Source organism: Callorhinus ursinus, unplaced genomic scaffold, assembly GCF_003265705.2.
Source record: "Callorhinus ursinus isolate GAN/ISIS: 27379988/994484 unplaced genomic scaffold, GSC_fseal_2.0 scaffold21, whole genome shotgun sequence".
NCBI lineage: Eukaryota > Metazoa > Chordata > Mammalia > Carnivora > Otariidae > Callorhinus > Callorhinus ursinus.
In genome coordinates this window covers 4,017,104-4,029,975 of record NW_027397083.1, presented here as the reverse complement: position 1 = coordinate 4,029,975, position 12,872 = coordinate 4,017,104, and positions in this window count along the sequence as shown.

Below are 12,872 nucleotides of genomic sequence, written 5' to 3'. Positions count from 1 at the left end.
AGGGCTGAGGAAGGCAGAATGCTAAACTGTGTCGGCCACAATCCCCCCCCCTTTTTTAAGATTTTATTTATTTATTTGACAGAGAGAGAGACAGCGAGAGAGGGAACACAAGCAGGGGGAGCGGGAGGGGAGAAGCAGGCTTCCCGCAGAGCAGGGAGCCTGATGCGGGGCTCGATCCCACGACCCTGGGATCATGACCTGAGCCAAAGGCAGGTGCTTAACGACTGAGTCACCCAGGAGCCCTGGGGTTAACTTTTAAATAAACTACTCGCACCCAAATCTTTGTCTTGAAGTGTGCTGCTTTTGGGGGAACCCAAACTAAGACAATGGACAATAACTGTGTCTTAAACCATGGTAAGTGCTTTTTCACATCCGTTAACCTTATTTAATTTTCTTAACATCCCCCGAAGTAGATACCATTAACCCAATTTTACAAACGAGGAATGAAGAGGTTATATGTAGGGAGAGGCAGGATTCAAACCCAGGTGTGTTTAGCTCTGAAGCCTGATCCTTAACCATGTTCAGCAGCCTCCCCTATTCTCTGATCCTCTCTAGATCTTATATTTTCATCTGTAAAACGAGGGATGTGCTCTTGAGTTTGAAGGGAAACCATGTACCCAGTGTCTCCTGCTGTCGGGCATGGTCAATGAGATGTGAACAGAAGCTAGTGGGAGAGAGAGTGCTTGAAAGGGACCGACTCAGCTCAGAGGCCCTCCCTTTTCTCTTCCCTCTTCCAGCCCCAGTTGCCATGTTGGGCCAGTAAACACCAATGAAGGGTTTTAAGGCACGGTCTTAGGTACGCGCTCAGGAAGACGCTGAGATGAAAAAGACCTAGAGACTCTGCCCTCAAGGAGCTAAGCATTTAGTAGAAGTGGCTGGATGTGGACAGAAGCATAATAGGTGGAAAGAGATCAGCCTCAGGAGCTGAGCTGGTAACTGCTATGAGAACTCAGGGAGGGAGGAATTCCACCAGCAGTGTGTGGGGGGGGCTGGTGTAAGGAAGATGTCACAGAAGGGACTATTTTTTTTCTTTTTTAATTTAGCTCTTTAAAAAAAATTATTATTATTTTTTTTTTGAGTAAGTCTTGATGCTCTACTGACTGAGTCAGACAGGTGCCCCACAGAGAAGGCTATTTTTAAATAATGGCAAGGATTTGACAGTGAGATGGAAGAGTACGGGGTGGGATCCCATCAAAGGTAATAATATGAGCAAAGGTGTCAGGGCTTGGGGAGGAGACCTTCCATGATTCAACTCCGGAGGGAAGGGTTTGTGATTGGAAGTTATGGCAGGTAAGGTGCATGTGCTTAAATGCCCAGCTAAGGAGCTCAGATTATCCTGCAGCAGAGGGGACAGAACTCAGAGCTGTATTTTAAAGATTACTCTAGCTGAAAGACAGGAGACAGAAGAAGAGCCATCAGGGAGACCTGCAAGAGGACAAGTGTGCCGATGAATCTAAACTATGCAGGGCTAGCCAGAAAGGAAAAGCAAGGGAGGAGACTGACGGGAGAGAGACTGTCAAAGACTGGCAGACAGAGCACCCGCACAAGCTCACAATTTAATTAGCTTCCTGGCTTGCCAGTGGATTACAAGGGAATTAGCAGAGCTCAGAGTCTAGGGACCTTGCTGGGAGTTGAGGGGAGGTTAATGAGAAAGACAACAACATGCCCCAGGGAGAAATGAAAGACGAGGAATTGTTAGCCCAGCAGAGATGCCGGCAGGAGAAACAGATGTCAGGGCGTGTGGAGTCTCTGCCTTCCTCAGAGATTTCAGCCCTCGGGGCGGGGGGGGGGGGGGGAACAGACATTCAGAGCTCCTGGGTGGGGGTTCTAGCCCCATCCCCCAGGGTTCCAGGTCCTCTCAGTGCTTGATAAGTGACCCCAGACTGGGAAAGCTGGGGCGCCTATAAGGATCAGGTTCCCAACTCTGCCTTGGCCTTTTCCCAGAGGGGGACTGGGCCCCCAGCCCCCTTCTACACACAGGGAGGTTGAGGCCTGGGATGGGGAGGTGACCTGCTCTTAGCAGTTGTGGCCAATGGCATTTTCCAAAGACAGCTATGACAGTATCTCCCATCCCCCATGCTCTTTTTATACCTTGACCTTGCCACTCCCCTCTTAAGAGGAGGACTTGGGTTGGGTCGTAAAGGGAGATACCGCTTCTGCCTGGTGCTCACTCTCTCTCTTGAAACTCTCTTGGTGTGAGAAAGCCCAGGCCACATGGAAAGGCCATATGTGAAGATGTGGTGGCCAACAGCCCTGGTCGGGACCAGCTACCAGATTTGCAAGGTCTGGTGCAAGATGAAAATGCTGGGCCTTTTGTTCAAAAATTAAGGATTTAAATGGTAACCATAGAGCATTCAACCAGGCATTGAGACCTTTGAAGGGCGGGGCTCGTGGAGCTGCAAAAGTTGCCTCCCGTGAAGCTGGCCCTGACCCAAGAGTTACTGAACAAAGAGACACCGATAGAAGTCCTGAAGGCTGCCCTAGACCTTGACAGGTAGCAAGAGATGGGAAAGGCATCCTGGGAGAAAAGACAGGGAGCAGGACCATCCCCCTCAGAGGCAATACAGTCCCGGTAAAGTGCAGTGACTGGCATCACACTGCTTGGGTTTGAATCCCAGCTCCACCTCAGGTTCCCCACCTGTGAAATGGGGACAAGAAAAGTCATCTCTGCCTCGCTGGCTTGTCGACAGCACTGAAAGACCTACTCAACGTATTCAGCACAGAGCCTGGCATACTGTAAGCGCTCAATATGTGCTATTACACTGCTTGGTGTGTTTGAAAAATGAATAATCTTGGTGTGGCTGAAGTGTGAAATCCAGGGATGCTGCTGGGAAACAGGTCCAAAAAATGGGTTTTGAATTTGAGCGTGAAGGATTTTAAGTGCCAGGATAAGCTGTCTAGACTTTATTCTCCTAGCCCGTGGGTCTCAATCCTGTCTGACCTAATTTCTTTTATTATAAGTATTTTGGAATGTCTCCTTTCCTACACTGAAATGAAACTCATAGAGAATGAAGTCTACTGACACATATTTTCAAAAAAAAATCAATATAATGCTCCAAGCGTGATATAAAGAAGAAAAAAAGGAAAGTAATTTTATTAAAATAATGTTTTTCAATATGTAAATACTTGCACATTGCCACACTAGAATAAATACCAAATATAGATGGATGTTTATACTTCTAGAAGTATAGAATCTTCCACAGAATCACCACAAGTGCAAGAACCACAAACACATGCTGATACAAGGGTGTGCTGTCCAGAGCCCCAACACCATTATGATGTCTAACATGAACAACTCTTGGTGAAATTGTAAACAAAACAAATTACAATCCTTCCCCAATTTACAGGAAAGTTGCATTCTTGGAAAATTCAGTGTGCACTAAAACCATGCAAAAAAGCTTGTTCTGTATGGAAAACCAGGTTGTTTTTTTTACCTACATTAATGTTGTAAGGAATGAGAGCTAACGTTTTGCTTAACTGTCCTAAACATCATAGGACATCTACTATCCCTGGCCACTGCCCACTAGATGCCAATAGTATCCCTTAATCATTGTGACAACCCAAAATGCTCTCCCACCTTTCCCAACTACCCTCAGCTCCTGCTTTGGGCAATGTGGGATTAGAAAGGGGCATGCCCTCTTCCAGGCCATCTGTAATATGGTATGAGAAGATGATACTTGGAGCTACTGCCACCATCTGGCAACCATGTGGGGAAAAGCATGAAGACAAAAGCTAATACACTGGGGATGACAGAATGGACAGATGTCAAGGATCATGGTCCTCGATGATATCACTGAGCCACTGAGTTAACACATTCTGGATTTACCCTCCTATGGACCTCTCATTATGGGAGATGATAAATCCCCTTCTTGGTTGAACCATTTTGAGCTGAATCCTCTGTTTCTTGCGGCTAAAAGCACTCTTAACTTTTACAGGATATTTTCCCCTCTCTTGGTCTTCTTCAACTGTATATTGAGAGGATTTCACAGACTAGGGCCTGTGAGTCTATGAAAGGAAAAGAAGAGGGCTTGGTGACTAGAATGAGGGGGTTGGGAAGGAGCTGGAAGAGTCCACCTCTTGCATGGGTATCTGGGAAGATGGCAAAAAAGGAGTGGATTCTGGGTGAGATGATCACTGGTTTCACTTAGGGCAGTGAGATCACATCACACTAAATTTGGGGGATGGAAAATTAGACTTACATAGTATCATCGCAGTTGGGTAAAAAAATACAATTACATAGGAAAAGCCTGGATGAATAAACACCAAAATATTTAGTTATTTTTGGTAGGTTCAGGGATGACATTTTCTCTGTAGAATTTTTTTTATTTCCCAAACTTTTTCTAACAAACTTATTGCTTTCATTTGAAATGTAATTTAAAATATCAACACACTGTAATTTCTTTCAAATGTATCAAAAGAAGTAGATCAGTGGCATGGAATATAGAATCCACTATTAGATCCAAATACATACTGGAATTAGAATACTACAAAAGTGGGATTTTAAGTTTTTTTCTTTTAAAGATTTTATTTATTTATTTGACAGAGAGAGACAAAGCGAGAGAAGGAACACAAGCAGGGGGAGTGGGAGAGGGAGAAGCAGGCTTCCCGTGGAGCAGGGAGCCCGATGCGGGGCTTGATCCCAGGACCCCGGGACCATGACCTGAGCCGAAGGCAGATGCTTAACAACTGAGTCACCCGGTGCCCCATTTTAAGTTTGTTTATTTTTTTAGTAATCTCTACACCCAACCTGGGGCTCAAACCCATAACCCCAAGAGTCACAAGCTCCACCTACTGAGCCAGTCAGGTGCCCCTAAAAGTGGGATTTTAAATCAGAGAAGAAATACATGATTCAATAAATTGTATGGGAACAATGTGTAGCCATTTGGAAAAATAGTAAGTTGGATCCATACATCATGTCTTATACCAAAACAAATAACAAGTGGATTCCATATTTAAACGTAAAAATTAAATTAAAAAAGTACTGAAAGAAATCAAGTGATAATTTTTAAAAAATTTCAGAGTGAAGAAGAACTTTGAAGTATGACATAAAATCCAGAAGTCATAAAAAAAAATTGATGGATACATTTCCTACAGCTTAAGAGAGAAACATATTTACACAGCAAAACTGCCAGAAACAAAATCAAAAGAGGGGCACCTGGGTGGCTCAATTCATCCAACACTTGATCTCAGCTCAGGTCTTGATTTCAGGGTTGAGTTCAAGCCCCACGATGGGCTCCACACTAGGTGTGAAGCGTACTTAAAAAAAAAAAAATCAAAAGACAAACTATAAAATGGAAAACATATTTGTAGTTCATATCACAAAGAGCAAATTTCTTTAATATATAAAGAGTTCTGAGAAAAAAACTCAGTAAAAAATGGGTACAAGATATAAACAGTTAATAAAAAAGAAAATACAAATAACTATTAGAATAAGAAAATCATAATGTGATGCCATCATTTTTTTACCTCTGAAGTTGTCAAAGAGCGCTAAGGTTTATAACACACTCTATTAGTGATGAGATGGAAAAACTCATACATTGCTAGTGGGATGGTCAACTGGAACAACTGGGTAACTGGACAATGCCTACCAAATTTAAAAATGTACATGCCCTTTGACTCAGTGATTCCACTTCTTGAAAAGCTGCTTCTCAGATACATGCCCATATGTTTGAAATGACATGCTGCTATTCACTGTAGCATTGTTTGTAATAGCAGAATATTGGAAATAATCTAGATGTGCAGCAACAGATGACCCATCGAATAAATTGATATATATATATGTGTATATATATATACATCTGAGGTATATATATATTAGACTGTGTATGTATATATATATATATACACACACACACATATACAATAGAATACTATACACCCTTTGTAAAAGAATGAGGAATTATTTCATATAAGGGACATAAAATAATCTCTAAGATTTACTGTTAAGTAAAAAAAAAAAAAGGTGTACAGTATGCTATCATTTACATAAAAAAGTACCCATTTGCTTTTATGTGCATAGAATACCTCTTGGAGGATCTACATCAGGCTGACTCCTCCTGGGGAGAGGAATGGTTATAGGGAGACATACATACTTTTCAGTCTCACCCTTTTGCACTTAAAATAAGAAGGGATGGGGAGAACTACTATCTTTTCTGGTAGTGGCTCTATTCCTACTGGTTTCAATTCCAACGGACATCCGTGGAAAGCCCCCAGCCTTTTCCACGGGCACCACTGTCAAGACAAACTTCCTCCATCCTGTGCTTGTGCAGCTCATTAAAGAAATCAAATCAAGTCTAAACGCAGGTCTTTCCGAGACTGGAAAATGCTACGCGGCTGGCTCTGAGGATGAATGAAGTCACAGGCCAAGGAACACGGCTTGAACCTGGCATGGCAGAATCCTCCCCTAGGGCCTCCAGAAGAAATGCAGCCTTGCCAACATCTGGACTTTAACCCTCAAGACCTGTTTCCAGACTTCTGGCCTACAGAACTGTAAGACAATGAATGTGCACTGTTTTAAGCTAAAATAAATAGATAAAATAAATGCAAGTCTTTCCACTGCTTGTTCACTCATCCTGTTGCTCTCAGCCCCGTTTCAAGATATTTTAGAAGCTAGATTCTGACATCCAATGTTAACCTTCCCTCCCAGTAGCAGTGCCATCTGCAAACATGGTGAGTGTGGCAGGCACGGGAAACTACTGAGCTGACTGAACGCAGAGTCAGGAGCTTGGAACTTTAAGACTTCTCCCCAGATGTGCATCCAGTGAGTCACCAACTGGAGGGAGAGGGGCACAGTGGTGAATGGGTTATAAATCCACCTCACTGGGTGATCTCTGAGATCACGGTTTCCCTGGTAATCTCAACTGGGAAACATTCCGATGTCTAACTGGAAACGAGGCACACCATGTCCAGGGAATTTTCCTGGTGGCCATCCAAATAAATAATAAATTACTGTTGGTATTATCATCTACCTTATCTTGCTCTTAGTGAAGATTCGGATTCTTTTTCTAGGGGTTCTCAAACCCAGTCTAACATATACTAGAATAAATTTTGGGGAGGAATTCACCTCAAATACACCCACCTCGAGTTTCCAGAATCTACCTTTTCCACTTTTCTCAGTGTCAGGACATCTGCAGCCTTCAGGCTCTTGGGGCCCCTGTGTCTCTCTCACCTACCTCGGCAAGCGTTCCGGGATCCTCTCCGCAAAGGTTTTCGACGCTTTGGGATTTGCACCTCATTATAAATGGCTAGGTGCTTAGGTTTTCCCTTACTATCTTCTATTTGGAGTTTCAATATCCTCTAAATCATGTTTTGCTTTACTCGACCCAGTTTAGAAATGCTCTTCCTTGCGGGAGAATGAAGCAAATCGGGGCTGAGTATTTTGTTTTCTGACTGCTAACCTGACACCCCCACCCCCACCCCCACGCGAAACCCTATATAATGAATCCTCTCTTTATTCCTCACGCTCTGCACATAACCAAAGGTGTCTTTTACTGTCTGCACCTTTTCCGAGTCTCAGTTTATCCAGGACTTCCTTCTCTTCCTTCTACGTCTTACACCCTGCCTCTTTGAGTGTCAAGAGGCCTTTCTACAGTGCCACGCTTTCTTCAGCTCACGGCCTTGCACTGTGCAAGGGTTTCTGGAAATGGGCTGTCCTCATTTCCCATTTTTAGAGCTTTCTATCCCTTTCTGGCCACATTCCCATGTAGGCCTCTAAACACGGGATAACTTTTCCCCAATTTTTTTTCTAGGACTTCTTTTCTAGGACTATGTATTCATTCACCCATTCATTCCATGCCCTGCATGTCCCCCCCCCCCGATGGCTCTTCCTTCTTGATCCAACTTTCTCCTGTAGCCCCTGTGATACCAACAGGACATTGCCTCGGTCTGAAGTAAGGATTGGGGGCGGCTCCCTGGTAGCTCGCTCTTCCCGCTGAGAGGACACTGTGCTGATGCACGTGAAGCATTTCTCAGCAGCTCAGCTGGTAGCTGCCCACGGCCTCCCAGCCTGGTGTCATGCTCCCTCAGGGCCATGGCTCCCCAGTGTTCCTCTATCAGTCCTACCCAAAGGCTCCTTGTGACTGGTTCCTCCCAGCTTGGCAGTGTCCCGCTGTGGAAAGCCCGCAGGGTTTGGAGTCAAACATAGCCGGGTCTGAATTCTAGCTCTGCCCCTTCCTAGCAAGTTGTTTCAATCTGAGCTTCAATTTTTCACACTTTTTAAAAAAAATGGGGGTAGAATCTGCTCAATGGGGTGACAGATAATCTATGGACATACCGGCACATAGGCTTCGCGTCAACCCCCGTGCTCATCTCAGGTTCACGGGTCTTCAGGAGTTACATGTTCTTGGTGGATCGTGTTGTTTTCTTTCCCCTTCTATTCAAACTCCTTCTTTTGACTGGACTGCAGAACCTTCCGTTGATGAGCCATGCCCCTCCAGCTCAAACTATATGGTTCCAGGGGGGTGGAGCCCGGATCTCGAGCCCTTCAGGCTGGGCCTGTGACTCAGGTGTGGCCAGGAGAGCGGGCAGAGTGCTCCAGACGCGCCGAATGGTTTACCAACAGCCCTGTGTTTCCCGCCAGGCTCCTCCAGGGGATTTCTACTGGAGCCTCCTTAGGAGATAATTTGTTCTCTGGAATTACAAGCTCTAAGAAGTCACATGAGTAGAGCTGCCCTTTGGCCTCTTGCTGCTACACTGAGTGAGCCCATCTGAGAGGGAAACCAGGCAGAGGCCCATGGACAGAAGGCATGAGAACAGTGGGAATCCCGATGCCCTTGTTCCAACCACTGGATTAATTACTGGCCATTTCTGTTACTTGGGCCAATCAATTCCTTTTATTCATTAAGCCAGTTTGTTGGGTTTCTCAGTATGCCAGCGTAACATGCGACATTGACCCTTTCACTATTATAAAGTCACGGGTTCCCTGCATGGAGTTTTGTGTTTAACTTCTCGTTTAAGTCTGTCCCCCTATTTTAATGCAGAAAAAAATAGCAAGACTCAATACATGCGCGTGGCATACTATTAGAAGTTCCTCAGACTCGCAGACCCAGGTCTGAATCCTGGCTTTGTCACTTACTAGTTTGGGGTAAGTGACTTAGCCCTTCTGAGCTTCACTTTTCTCAGTAAAATGGGGGTAACATTTTGCTGATGTGGGTGTTTGATGGGTGTGCGCTAATGGATATAGGTAGGGGCAGGACATGAGATAGGCCATCAGAAGAACATCCTATTAGGTAGTAGGTACGTTTATGTCATCTCAATACTTTTTACTCTGCGCAGTTGCCTACAGATGCTGTTTGTATTTCCCTCACTTCTTCCCCGGTCACATCGTGTAGCCACCAAGGTTTCCAGGCTTATCAAGAGGACAGGGACTCACAGGCTTTGGGAGGAGATGGAAGAGGAGGTGGTGGACAGGAATTTCAACGTTCGAACGGAAGGGAGGTGGAATTGGGTTTGTTTAAAACGTTGGCAACTGCAGAAGTTTACACCCACTTTGTACTTAAAAATACATCTCTGTCTCTGTCTCCGAGCTTGGCTCCGCCTGCACGAAGCTTCAGAGAAGAGAACACAGAGCAGCTGCTAGTAGGTACAAGTGTGCAGCGCAGAGGGGGTCGTAGGCGGGGCACTGGGACAGGCCTGGGCACAGGGTGTAAGGATTTAAGGATGAAATGGCAAGATATCTTAAGCAACTGGGTCACCAAGCGCCTTTGATCCCTTGCTGGAAGCCTGTGTAGGCAGAGAAAAGCAGTCGGGTCGGCCACAACCCGGGCGGGCCCCGGCCCTCCAGCTTTATCTCAGGCCCCTGTGTCGCGCGGGCGGCGGGAAGACAAGATAGGAGGCGGCTGCCGAGCAGAGACAGGCACCCGGGCGCTGGGATGACAAAGTCAGGAGGCATTTCTGGGAATCCAACTGTGACTTCTCAGAAGTAGGGGGAGGGGTAGAGAGAACTCAAGGTCATCGCCGGGGTTTTTAGTCTGGGAAACTGGGCCAGTGGTGGGCTTAGTCAGGTTTGAGAATGCAAGTTCCATCGAGGCAGGCTTGGGGAGAGGGGCTGAGACGTCATCAGTCTGAGGATCCTGAAGGACGTCCGTTCAGGCCACAAATGCTTACGGCGCACTACGTGTCAGTTCCCGTTCTGGGGGTTTATCACATGGCAGGAGCACAGCTCTGAGAGGTCGCGACTGTTGGGAGATGCAGTTCCCCTTGCCCTCGACTCTAGCCTCTGCTGCGGACTCCGTGACCTTGCCCCTACTGTCTGTACTCGAGTATGCCCCGCTTCTAATTCTTAAGTAGTAACAGCTCCCGATTCCAAATGTACTCCATCAGGCGCTGCGCTAAATGAAACACTCCAGTAAGAAAAGTAGTATTCTTGTTTTTGAGATAGGAGCTCGAGGCTTCAAACGATCAAGCAACTTGCCCAAGTTCATGTGGCTGCTAAGTGACAGGGCTGCAAAGTGACAGAGCTGGAAATTGCTCCCAGGAGCCTGTCCTTAAAAGACCAACTGAAATGCCACTTTTCATGACGCCTTCCCTGAGTTCCCCCGAATGGGATGCGAGCGTGCCCTCCAGTGGATCCTGCGGTGCTCGGTTTCAGCTTCTGCTGGCTTGCCCTGCTTTGTACAAGCCACCACAGGGAGCTTGGAGACTCGGGGAGGGCCCTTTCAGCTTTGCCGTTCCACACATGGTTCCATTTAATCCTCCCAACATTCCTAGCTTTGACGGCCTTGCCATGCTGCACCCCTCCCCCGCTGCCCAGCCAGCGCCCCGGGACGGGATTGATTACATGCCTTCGGTCCCCCAAGCCCCTGGCACAGGACTGTGCGCACGTTGCGCACTTGATAACTGAGCGCTGCATTTACAAACTCTAAATGTGGGCCGCTGTGGGGTGGCAGGGGTGGGGGAGAAGGCATGAATGATACTGCGTTCCAGTGGGAGGTGAGCCGGTTGAAGTGAGGTGCGGCTCTGTTCTTCCCGTTTTCACCCTCCTTACTCATTTCCAGCCAAAGCACATTCTCTCCAGTCTTTTAACACCAAAAGGGCAGGGCCCCAGACTGGATGGAAAGCAAGTAGGTACTTTCTCTCTTGTCCTTATCTAACCTCTGGCTCCTAATGCTACTCTGGAAATAAACTGCAATACCGAATAGCTTTTCCATAAAAATGCAGCATTAGCAGGGGAGAGTCTGTTCTTCCGGCTGCCTTAGCAAGGTAGGAGCTGGTGCTGCTCGAAGACCTTCTCACCCATTGTCCTGTTGCGGACCTTGGGAGGGGCAGGCCTTGTTCCACGACCTGCTCTCCCCCATCTCCCCCGCAGGAAGGTGGTTAATCTTGAATAGCACCTCCGAGTCGGATTTGTTTCTCTCCCTCTCTCCCTTGCCACTCTCTGAAGCACTGTTTGCCCACATTTTGGTGTATGGTACAGATCTGCACCTAACTGAAAACATTCTTTTTCAGGGTTGCAGTAAGTTTGTTCCAGAACAATTGTGGTTTTAATGCAAAATCTGCTTAATTGGTCCCAGATAGGACATTTGGGGGCCTGGACTACAGGTGAATCCACTTATGAGACTAAGGAAAAATGGGCTTTTCAAGATTCTGTCACCTGGCCATGCAATCATGGCAGACTAGCAGGGCCTGCTGGGGAGACTGAACACAAGCATTGCTAAGGGGGCCTCCTCCAGACATCGCTTTAGGCAGCAAACAGGTGAGGAATGGGATTCACATGCACAGAGGTGGCTGGGAGGGAAACACTCTCAGTTGCCTTAGAAAATTAATCGCTGTTACCATCAAAGATATTTTTCTGAAAGAGGGTAGTTTTTGGTTGGCGACAAAAGAATCTTTCATTCACAACTTTCCCTCTAGGACAAAAACCAGAATGCAAGATTCTGGATCACTTGTCTGACGAGACAATAAGATGAAGGATCAATGGAGAAAAAATAAAATGAGAAGTCACATGTGACATCCTCAGGTAAGCCTAAAAATCTCTGCAAAGGAGATAAAACACGTCTTTGTATCTGAAAAACAAAAACCTCCGAAGATATGTATCACTATGGCACTAAGGGAGGCAGCCTGAATGAACCCATTCAATATGCAAGGATGTTCTAGAAGAATCCATCAGAGAAGCTGACACATCAATCACTTTCAAGAAATGTTATCCCCCCAGTGTAGTAGGGAGTCCACACACATGGACTAATGGTCCTCCTAGGAATCCTCACCGTGTAATAATAACTCAGCTTTCCATCTGCAACTATCAGAACGGTTGGGGAAAAGCACTGGCGATCATTCCTACTTTCGGCTGTTTCACCTGTTTGTCGTTCTGCAGAGGCAAGAACTAGGTCTGTCCTGATTTCCGACCATTCTACTCTACTCTGTGGGCGGCATGTTTTTTGGTTTTACTGCTTTGACCAAAATGCAGGGCCTTTTTGCTTATGTGCCTGAATTACTCATCATCTGGTTCAGTGGCTACTTTTTTCTCAGCATTTCATAGCCTCCGTGAAGCAGAAAACATATTTCGGATTCGAAAGGCTCAGGTGTGAATCCAGCTCGGAATTATCTATGTAATTTTGAATGCATTACTAATTTTCCTTGTTCCTACATTTTCACTTTCTTTCTGAAGTGGGGATACCTCCTCTACCAAAGATTCTGAGAATTAAAACTTACACGACAGGCTTGATAGTCATTACTTTCATTCCTTCCCAATGTTTTTTTCTCTCGCTCCCTTAACCTGCCACAGCACCTTAAAGTGACCAGCTGCACAGACTGCAATGTGACAGTCTAGTTTTTCTCTAAAGCCCAGCAAGGCTGACGTTTTGGTGGGCCTGCTTTAAAGGGCTAAATGATTCCCGCCCCCCCCCAGATTTTCAGATCAGAGAGAAATAATGCCA